This window comes from Drosophila sechellia, unplaced genomic scaffold, assembly GCF_004382195.2.
Source record: "Drosophila sechellia strain sech25 unplaced genomic scaffold, ASM438219v1 U_164, whole genome shotgun sequence".
Lineage (NCBI taxonomy): Eukaryota > Metazoa > Arthropoda > Insecta > Diptera > Drosophilidae > Drosophila > Drosophila sechellia.
The window spans coordinates 150436-161855 of record NW_022611104.1 but is presented as its reverse complement, the minus strand read 5'-3'; the positions used below and the strand labels follow the sequence as shown (position 1 = coordinate 161855).

The following is an 11420-nucleotide window of genomic DNA, read 5'->3' as shown; positions in this document are numbered from 1 at the left end:
GACTCCTCCACCATATAGCCAGCAGCTCTCAAAAAATGCAATGACAGCTGCGTGGGGCAACACATCGCAACTCCTCTTCCTGATGAACGGCAATTCTATCTGCAACATACTCAAACAATTGCATAAAACTGCCACTGACGATACAATTGATACTCACCAAATGACGGCGGCGAGGGATGCTGAAACCGAGAACAAATCACCTGCAACTCCGGCCGGACACACTTGTTGCCAGCGGCCCACTTCCAACGGCCGCAATAGACGACTGCCAAAATGCAACAAAAACTCACCTGTAATGACTCCTAAGGCTCCACAGCGACTCGATGCTTCCGTCCTTCTGGCGGGGGTATCTGAAAAGAAACAAATTATACAATGTTAGTCCTAAATTTCAATGTTTTTCGTAAAATCATTACATTTTATTAATGTAAACAAAACATGCAAGACGATAATGTAACCAGTCCATGTCTTTGACTATAATCTAAAGCCTACAAAAAAAAATACTAACTTAACATTAAATACTAACTATGTCCAAGCCCCAAACTCACCCCATGCAATGTAAAATTCGAAATTTCAAATAATTGTTCTATATATTACACACACTGTAATCAAAGGCAAAATAAATTGTGGATGCGGAACAGAACTCATTCTGTCTCCGTACCTCCACCAGTAAAGTTAAAAAAAAAAAAAAAAAAAAAAAAAAAAATGTCATGGATCCTAAACGAAAGAAGCAAACTCCCTACTAATACTAAGATGCTGATCCTCAAATCAGTTCTATCGCCAATATGGCAGTATGCCATAGCAGCATGGGGTCCTCTTGTAACAGATGCACAGATAAGACGGCTCCAAGTTGAGGAAAACAAGAAAATGAGGGACATATTCAGAGCCGGAAGATACACGAAAAACCAAACTATAAGGGACCGTTTTTGTGTCAAAACAGTAGAAGAGTTCTATCAACAGGCTGTCCATAGGTTCTCAGAAACTACAAAATCGCACCCAAACATAGTTGTTCGCAGGATATTCTCTAGGCACTATATCCCGAATAGACTAGAAAGAAGTAGGCAGAGATACTTGAAAATGACAAGGGACCACATCACCCTAAAACAGATTGGACTGACTCTCTCACCTAAACTCTTAAAAATCCCAGATCTAGACGACTGCAGAACCTTAAAGAAGCGAAGCGAGAGAGAGAAAATAAGACAAACGCATCTAACTGAACTCCCTACTCTGCTAAGACTGGAGGAAGAGGAGAAAGAGCTCATAAGAATAAAAAAACAGGAAGAGAGGGAAAGAAAAGAAAGGGAAAACGAAAAGTGGCCTCCAGATAGATGGTGTGAATCGGAAATAAACCGATGTAATAAACAATATAGAAATGGCGACCTAACCAGGCAGGAAGTTATAGAAAGATTTAGAGGGCAACCATTAAATGTACAACGAATAATCCTACCTGACTACGAAGGGGACAAAAATTAAATCAAAACAAACCAGGGTAGGTGCAGAAGGCAGAAATAACTAAACTGGCGGAAGGGGTGGCAAAAAAATATTGAAAAGAAATGAAAGAAATACAAAAAGGCTAAAGGCTAATTTACAGGTTACATAAAAAAGGGAAATGCGCTTATAGATATAATGGTAAAATTAACTTAACTAAACACCTACTGGACAACAAAATTACGATGGCTGGATGGCTGCTTATATAAATCTTCTCTCCGGGCGTGATTAAAATCCATCTCTCCTTTCCAACCGAGGGATCTGTGACTCATCGGCTCCTGATGGATCCATCTGCTGCTGTAATGGACGCCACACCGGCGCTCCAACCTAAAAGAAAGATAATATGTCTTAGTTTTCTTTCTTTTTCTAATAAACTAAATCACCAAACCTCTACAGTAAAAACAACAGCGCATCGGGCGCTCTAGCTCACCAAGGCAGCAACAACAACAGCAGCAAGGCCAGCAACAATGGCGGCAGAGACCAAGCGGTGTGCTGAACAGCTCGCTGGCCACACCCACCACTCCTGTAGGCCCTGAAAGAGGGAGCTGAAGTTCCTGAAATCTGAAGGTCCAACTCCAATGTGACGCTCTCAGCTCCGAGCTCAGCGACGGCGTTGCAAATTCGGCGTTTTTAGGAGAGGTTGCTTCAGCTCGTGGCGTGGTCTTTCCCCAGCGGCAGCAGTAGCAGCAACGGCAGCGGCATCGGGATCGGCGGCCTATGCTTGGCCGAGTAAATCCCAGAATCGGTCCTTTGGCGATGTGATGCCGAGTGGCGGTATGCGTCCACAGGGACTGCCTGGACTGATTGGGCAGGAGACGGCAGCGGGCCTGGACATGGGCGTCACCAGCAACATGGCAGCCACGCGCAGTCCATCCCCCGGTGGCAACAGTCTGGAAATGCAGCAACAGCGGCGCATGCAATCCTCGGAATGACGACAGTGGCAACATTTCTTCAACAGGGTAGCGGTACCTTGAGGCGGCCACACCAACTCCAGCAGCAGCAATAACAGCAATATTGGCAGCAGCAGCACTTAATTGGATGCAGCATTTTCCATTTGACAACATTCCGACGACCAGACTCCTCGCTTGGCCTCTGATGTTTCGCCCTGGAAGAAAAAAGAAGAATGGATTAATTTCCTTTTCTCCCTCAAGCTAGGGTATAAAAACTGCTCTCCTGGACAACCGGCTTTTTCCTGTATATGACACTGGACTGCGGCGCATGCTTTCCCGCCCGCCACTGATAGGATGACCGCATCAGGACTGACGGGACAGACGTCAGGACAGACTAAGGAAGTCCTGATTTAGGATACTGGAGCGCCTAGTACCAGAGTATCCGCCAGTGGATGCTTATGCAGCGGCAAGTCGTCGGAAATCTTATGGTTGGAGCAGCACTTTGGGTATTTCCGCTCCAGTAGAAGCAGCTGGTGACACAAAGGCAGTGGTAGCAGTGTCAGCGCTCCTGGCAAGCCGGCCTTCTCTTTTTGAAGACGCGGGACTGCATCTGGCGCCTCACTAGCGTCTCCTCCCTGAAAGAAGAGATTATTAGTAGGAGCACGAGACCAACAAAAGCCTAAACTTACCATGGCAGCGTCAACAGAAACAGCAGCAGCAAGACCAGAAACAGCAACAACAGAAGCCCGACAACTTTCTTATAGAAACGGCGGCGCATCCATTTCTCGGAACAGCAGCAGCAACAGAGGCGTCTCTTGGGTGCGAGCGGCGGCACTGCTAATAGCCCTCATATATGCAGATCCATTAGGCGTCGACACATCCATCAGCAACAGCGTTAGCAACGGTGGCGGCAGCAGCAGAGAGATCTCATTGCAGCAATAGCCAAATTGCATGCATTCCAGGACTCGACTCATGTTGGCCCTGGCTTTTCTTCGTACACCTAAATTGGCGGCTGATTTCACCCTGAAAAATTGAAGCATCGGTTATATCGAAATGAACTAGGCGGCGACACACTCACCAGCAGCAGCAACAACAACAACAGCGGCAGCAGTAGCAGGAAATGACCTCACGGAACAATCCAATTGGCACTTTCCGGAGCCCGTATTTCTCGCCAGGTCGTTGGCCAGTCACATGGGCCTGCGCGATGGAGATTATGACGATTATCTGCCCGGTGGACGGCCACAAGATGGAATCGGCCCGTTTCTGCCCACCGGACCTGCGCCAGGATAGCAGCAACGGCAGCGGACTATGTATGCGCAGTTATAGACGTCAGCAACAGTGGCGGCAGCAGCAGGAAATGTTTGTCTGCAGTCTCCTAATGGCAATTTCTTGCTCAGTTGAAATGGACCTGCAATTTTCAAAAAGATACAAACATGAGACTCGGCTCAAATTGGAACATCACACAGACTGTACTCACGTATACACACAGACAAACTGAAGCCTATAGATGACGCTGACTGCGGCTCACTTTTTCCTCAAAAGGTTGTGCGTGCACCAAAGTCGACGGGCCACGCCGACCGATGATTGCAGCACACCGACATCTCCGCAGCATCTACGTTATCAGCACCACTGAAAGCAGAAACAGGTTTTACTATTGGGCAATGCGCAGAAAAATTAAATATTACAATAAGAAATACATACACAATTTTTCTGCCTCGTTTCCGCTTGAAGTGAGACCCTTGCCTGCATATGCCATTGACACTGACATGCGCGGTGAAAAATACTGGAATTCCGAAAATACTAACCTGAACACTTCCAGTATTTCTGCCCGATAGTCGATAGGCTGACGACAAATTAAATTGGTAGCATATCGATATCCCGCCGCGCCTTCTGACTATCGAAAAAGCCTGCCTTCGCGCCTAGCCCAAATTTGCAAGTCAGTTGAGATCATAAAACCGACAGAGGCGCGCGCGTAATAGTAACTACAAGTGAAGCCAGCAGCAACAACAACAACTAATGGACGGCCAGAACGTGAACCAAAGCGGAGGATGGGCATCGGTTCTATCCATATCATCTGACGACAGCAACTGCTCATCCTCGCCGCCTTCTGTTATAGTCTCATCGCTGGATACCAAATCATCGTTAAACTTTATCTTAAAATTACTTACCTTAACTATTTTCTCCTATTCCATAAGCTATTTCCTAAGTAACGTAATATTCAAACTTAAATACCACTTTAGAACCATGGCGCGCAAAAAACTGCCGCCAAATATTTCAAAAACATGGCGCGCAAAAACTACCGACAAATATTTCAAAAACATGGCGCGCATAAAACTACCGACAAATATTTCAAAAATGTTCTCCTTCAAATTTAAATTATAAATTAATGTAATTCACCGCCACCAGTTAGAGACTCATCATTGTTAAACAATTATTAAAATTTACTTACCATAACTACTTCTATTCCATATGCTATATCCTAATGTAATATTTAAATTTAAATTCCACACTAGAACCATGGCGCGCAAGACAGCCGCCAAGTAATTTCAAAAATGTCTCCCGCAATTTTTAATGATAAATTATTACTTTAATCTATGGCATGCATATCTGCAGCCAAAAAATCCGAAAATGTAATTTGCCACAAATTGTCACTATATATTTTTAAGCAAAAATCAGAGGACAATAAAATGACAACGCCACCAGACGTTGAAAATAATAAAAAAAAAAAAAAAAAAAAGTTCGTCAATAGACAAATTAATTGTTATAAATTGTCTTCCGGCCGCAAAGTATAAAACCGCGACAACAATTAACTTTTAGTGGTCTAACGAAAACGAACAATAAAACAGTAATTGTGCAACTCCAAAAAGACGCCGCCTCTACCAAAGGAAACAAGGAGAAGAAACGCAGAGAGAAAGGAAGAAAGTACACCTGGAGAAATCTTAGAAGAGAAGGAGGATTTCCAAAGCAACGAAACGATAATCTGGAGAACACACTTAAATCAAAATCCAGGGTATTTATACCACTACAATTATCGCAATATCGCAAAATTTTTATTTTTAATAAAATAATATATATTTTAAATAAAATAAAAAATAAGCATGTCCAGTTCTGACCACCTTTTCTCTGAAGACGAGGTGCTTTCAATTACCTCAAGCGAGCGATCTTCCCCTATTCACGTAAACATTTCGCCTATGTCTCACGGGTCTGGCAATTCCCTGGTTAAAACGACCAATATTAACCAGAAGAAATTGCCTTTAAATCAAAAGAAAAGCCCAATTAACTCTTCTTGGGTAGCCATGAATTTCTTTAATTCCCTTTCTCAAAATACGAAAGAGAATATAAATGCCAAAAATGCCCAAAGAGACCCCCTCTCGATTACCAATACTGCTGCAGTCAATGTTGGCGCCAAAAGCAGCATCTCGAAGGGGAAATCGCTTTCTTCTCCTTCATTCTCTCCTCATATACACAAGGGAAATTCACTCCTCACAACGACTCATACTAATACAGCCGCACTCATAAACACCGACGCTACTCAAAGAGAGCTTTTATCCACCACAGCGACCTGCACTAATGCAGCTGCAGCCACTAATACGGACACAGAAATAAGAGACTACAAACCGAAAGACGCTATGGGAAATTTCCCCTCTCTCCCATACAGCGACAGCGCAGAGAAAAATCTCAGCTCATCCACCAAAATTGGACGCAATGCTTCTTCCCCTCCTTCTTATACACACACGCAAACAAATAAAGCCACCGAAACAAATTCAGAAAGCTGCACTAGATCTTCCGCGCTTGCTAATCTTGACTCTCATCTCAAAAAAGCCAATGATATTGACAGTGGGGAAATCGATTCCCCACTTATACAAATTAACGAAAGCAAGCAGGAGGAAAGACCTAGTACAACCGTCAAAGCTTTTTGGTCTATTTTTAACCCTAAGCCGGACATTTCTAAACTCAGCCTAAGCAAGAAACCCACCACTCGCCCTGTAAATACTGGGAAAAGAAGCATTTCCCCGCATCATAGGAGTGCCTCTTTACGCCCTGATGCTCAGGGTGATTTAAAATCAAATCCCAACAATAAATCCATGCCCACTATGGGGAATTTAACAAAAGCCCGCACCCTTAGTCGGCCTGCTGCCAAGCGGGACCTATTCAACTCGCCGTCCAAGAGCCCAGACGAGCAGCCCATGAGTTTCTCAGAAGTGGTTGCCGGAATAGGTCCAATCTTTGTGGCACCTTCAGTTCCGGCTCCAACTACGAAAACCCAGGCCAAGAGGACCAATGACGATCTGGACTGCTCCAATTTTAAGACGCCAAATAAACGATTATGCGTGACCACCAATCTCAAGTCTCCCAGCATTTTCCCACCCCTCACCACACCCGTTTTCCAAAGCAAGGCAGCCAAATCTGTATATGAGGAATCCAAAACTAGGAAACTACACTCACACCAGCCTTCACTCTGCAGCACCAATGCTCCTGCACGCAGCGTAACGACGGCTCCCCTACAAAATACAGATGCTGAGCTGCCACCTTGGAAACTTGTGCCACTAAGCTGCAGAGCACCACCCATACTCGTTGACGACGTCAAAGAAATTGTCCCGCTTCTGGAAAAACTAAACTATACAGCAGGAGTCTCCAGCTACACTACCAGGGCAACTGAAGGGAACGGGGTCAGGATTCAGGCCAAGGACATGACCGCCTACCACAAAATCAAAGATGTCCTTACAGCAAACGGCTTTCCCCTATTCACCAACCAGCCAAAGTTCGAGAGGGGCTTCCGAGTAGTAATCAGACATCTCCACCACTCCACTCCATGTTCGTGGATTGTTGATGAGTTGCTGAAGCTCGGATTCTCAGCGCGCTTCGTCAGAAATATGACGAATCCGGCTACAGGTGGTCCCATGCGAATGTTTGAAGTGGAGATCGTCATGGCCAAGGACGGCAGTCATGACAAAATCATCTCACTCAAACAAATCGGCGGGCAAAAGGTGGATATCGAAAGAAAAAACAGGACACGGGAGCCGGTCCAATGCCACAGATGCCAGGGCTACAGGCACGCCAAAAACTCATGCATGAGACCACCAAGATGCATGAAATGCGCCGGCGATCACCTGTCAACCGTTTGCACCAAGCCAAGAACCACCCCTGCTACCTGCGTCAACTGCTCTGGAGAGCACATTAGTGCATACAAGGGATGCCCCGTTTACAAGGCCGAAAAACAAAAGCTTGCGGCAAACAACATTGACACAAATAAAATACGAACAATTAAAGACGCAACCAATAACTTTTATAGACGTCAAGGCCCTCCCCCACGCAACAACACCCCACGGCTGCCACACAGCTCAGCAATCCTGAGCAAATCAATTGCTGAAGCACGCCAGGAGGCTGCCAGAAAGTCGGTGTTTAATCCTTTCCGACAAAATATGAATGACAGAAGGCCACGTTTTTCCTCCCATGACACTGCCATTCAGACGCGGCTGAATAAATGGCGACGAAACACTAACAAGATACCCAAAAAGGGTAGGACAACTTCAAAAAAACAATGCAAAGCCAAGAATAGTACCCAAGACAAGCAACCCAGCGCAAAGACACCTAGAAAATTATCAGGACATGCTCCGAAAACAAAGGAGCGAAGAAAATGACCAGGAACCTGAAAAAGGTACTCCAAACCCCATACATTTTAGCAACGACAGCCCTCCTACCACCAGCAGGGCTGCTAGAGCCAGCTTCAAGTCAAGACTCATAGATGAAGCCATGCAATCGCCAAGGAACTCCAATCCTAACTCACAAAAGGCTTCTCGGACGACCACACTTCAAACCTAGCAAAAAGAGTCGACAATTTAGAGAAGAAAATTGACAGTTTATTGGCCTTAATCATACAAGGAAGAGATTACAATCTTGACATGGAAACATCCATTTAAACCCACATCTCTTTATATCTATTCTAACGACATCTATATCCGATGAAAAGCGCACGTCAGTCTGCTCCCAAACTCATGCAAGGTCATCACCTTCCTCGACCCAGCCTAACTTTCCTGGAATATAAATTCAATTAGATAATCGCAATAAAACATAAACAATACTCTCACCTCAACGCATCCGGATGAACAAGCCTAAGACAACGCACTCTAGCTGAACCTGACGAAACGATGCGGGGAAAATCAACCAGGACATAATCGACGAATCGGTAGATCGATATGAAAAGGATTAGTGTGGCAGAAACATGATGAATAAGAGGCGACTCGCCGCAGCAATTTATGCACAACGTCACTTACCTGAATCTTCTTGCCACACAGTCCCTGGTAGTATCTCTTATCACCGATACAACCTACTTGCATGCTGCGCTGCAATAGACGGGCCGATCCCAGAACGACGAGCGCCTACATTAATTGACGCTAAAACCTGAAAACAAAACAATTAACCAATAAAAAATTAAACAAAACAATCAAATATTGCTCTTACCTCCTTGACCACAGCCTAATGGTGATCCAATGCAACCTACAAGAAGAGGCGGTCTCCACAATAGAAAAACAAAACCGGCAGCTATCGCGATTATAAACCCAAAAAATTGACAACTTTACGACGCCGTCTCCACCTCTTGATGCCACTGCACGTTTAAGGATCACTAGCGCGGAGCTGACACCATTTTTTAAAAAGTCTCAAAATCCGTCTCTAAAATGCATAATTTTCCGCAGTATGGTACGTTCAATTATTTTCCGATAACCTGTAAAGAAAGGAAAATCAATAAGAATATGATGCAAAATTAATAAAGGACTCACAGAAAAACGTAAAACTTGCGAGGTAAACAAGCAGATACAGATATGCGATTCCATCATCCTGACGCCACGCACGTAAATCCTTCAACGCAACCGACAACAAGAGACAGGCACCGCAAAAGCAAAATAAAATCGCCAATTTTCGCGATTATAAACACAAAAAGTTGACAATTTTATGATGCCGTCTCCATCTCCTGACGCCATTGCACAAATAAGGATCATTTGCGTGGCACAGATGCCACATCAATATGCTGAAAAATTTGTCCTTAAATTGTATATTTCTCCTCAGTTTTGTATCCTCGACTAATTCTCTCCTAACCTGCAATGAAAGGAAAATAAATAAGAATGCGATACAAAAATTACTCAAGGACACAGAAATAATAACAAACCGGACAGACAAAGTAGCAGAGGCTAGTGAACGGCTCCATCCTGCTGACGACAAGCACGCAGCTCCAGCTTCTAGGACTCCAACTATTGAAACAAGGGAACACAAGCTATTACTGAGATAAATATATTTATAATATAATACTTATCTAATTGACAACTTGATGACTCCAAAACCGTGGCATTCCAGCTGCAATTTGCACAATAACAAAGATCATCCAAGTCAGCTCCTACAAAACGTACCTGAAAAGCAAAAACAAAATCAACGCAATTATAAAAGCTACTCAATACTCACCCCAGACAAGCTTCCTTTAAGTACCTGAAAAACAATAATAAACGCAATTATATAAACATTTATACCCAAATATAATACTTACCTTAAATTAAAATCCACTCAACGTACCTGAAAAAACAAAAATTAATGCAATCATAAAAAACTGATAACATATATAATACTTACCAAACACTATTTTTGCATCCATTTCCATGCCTATTTCTTCGCGGCGGCCCTCTGCAACAAATCTCGAACCGGCGGCCCCAAGCTGCCACACCTGGCGACAGGGTCACAAGATGCGGCGCACCTGGCTTCTCTCGGTGATAGACCGAGCCACAATCCTCTCTGACGACTTCTTTGCCACGAGACGACTCCTCCACCATATAGCCAGCAGCTCTCAAAAAATGCAATGACAGCTGCGTGGGGCAACACATCGCAACTCCTCTTCCTGATGAACGGCAATTCTATCTGCAACATACTCAAACAATTGCATAAAACTGCCACTGACGATACAATTGATACTCACCAAATGACGGCGGCGAGGGATGCTGAAACCGAGAACAAATCACCTGCAACTCCGGCCGGACACACTTGTTGCCAGCGGCCCACTTCCAACGGCCGCAATAGACGACTGCCAAAATGCAACAAAAACTCACCTGTAATGACTCCTAAGGCTCCACAGCGACTCGATGCTTCCGTCCTTCTGGCGGGGGTATCTGAAAAGAAACAAATTATACAATGTTAGTCCTAAATTTCAATGTTTTTCGTAAAATCATTACATTTTATTAATGTAAACAAAACATGCAAGACGATAATGTAACCAGTCCATGTCTTTGACTATAATCTAAAGCCTACAAAAAAAATACTAACTTAACATTAAATACTAACTATGTCCAAGCCCCAAACTCACCCCATGCAATGTAAAATTCGAAATTTCAAATAATTGTTCTATATATTACACACACTGTAATCAAAGGCAAAATAAATTGTGGATGCGGAACAGAACTCATTCTGTCTCCGTACCTCCACCAGTAAAGTTAAAAAAAAAATACGCTCGGATTCACAGCTCGCTTCGTCAGAAATATGACGAACCCGGCTACAGGTGGGCCCATGCGCATGTTTGAAGTTGAGATCGTCATGGCCAAGGACGGCAGTCATGACAAAATTATCTCACTCAAACAAATCGGTGGGCAAAGAGTGGATATTGAAAGGAAAAACAGGACACGGGAGCCGGTCCAGTGCTACAGATGCCAGGGCTTCAGGCATGCCAAGAACTCATGCATGAGGCCACCAAGATGCATGAAATGCGCTGGCGACCACCTGTCATCCTGCTGCACCAAGCCAAGAACCACCCCTGCTACCTGCGTCAACTGCTCTGGAGAGCATATTAGTGCATACAAAGGATGCCCCGTTTACAAGGCTGAAAAACAAAAGCTTGCGGCAAATAACATTGACACAAATAAAATACGTACAATTAAAGACGCAACCAACAACTTTTATAGACGTCAAGGCCCTCCTCCACGCAATAACACCCCTCGGCTGCCACACAGCTCAGCAATCTTGAGCAGATCAATCGCTGAAGCACGCCAGGAGGCTGCCAGAAAGTCGGTGTTA

General features: G+C 44.3%; 1 long non-coding RNA gene across 1 annotated transcript; it reads right to left on the bottom strand.

Moving 5' to 3' along the window:
- Positions 1–8211: 8211 nt before the first annotated feature.
- LOC116802559 lies at positions 8212–9337 on the bottom strand. Its single transcript, XR_004362834.1, has 2 exons — positions 8835–9337; positions 8212–8774 (listed from the first exon to the last, which is right to left on the bottom strand). It is a non-coding gene; the product is annotated as an uncharacterized LOC116802559 (long non-coding RNA).
- Positions 9338–11420: the final 2083 nt, after the last annotated feature.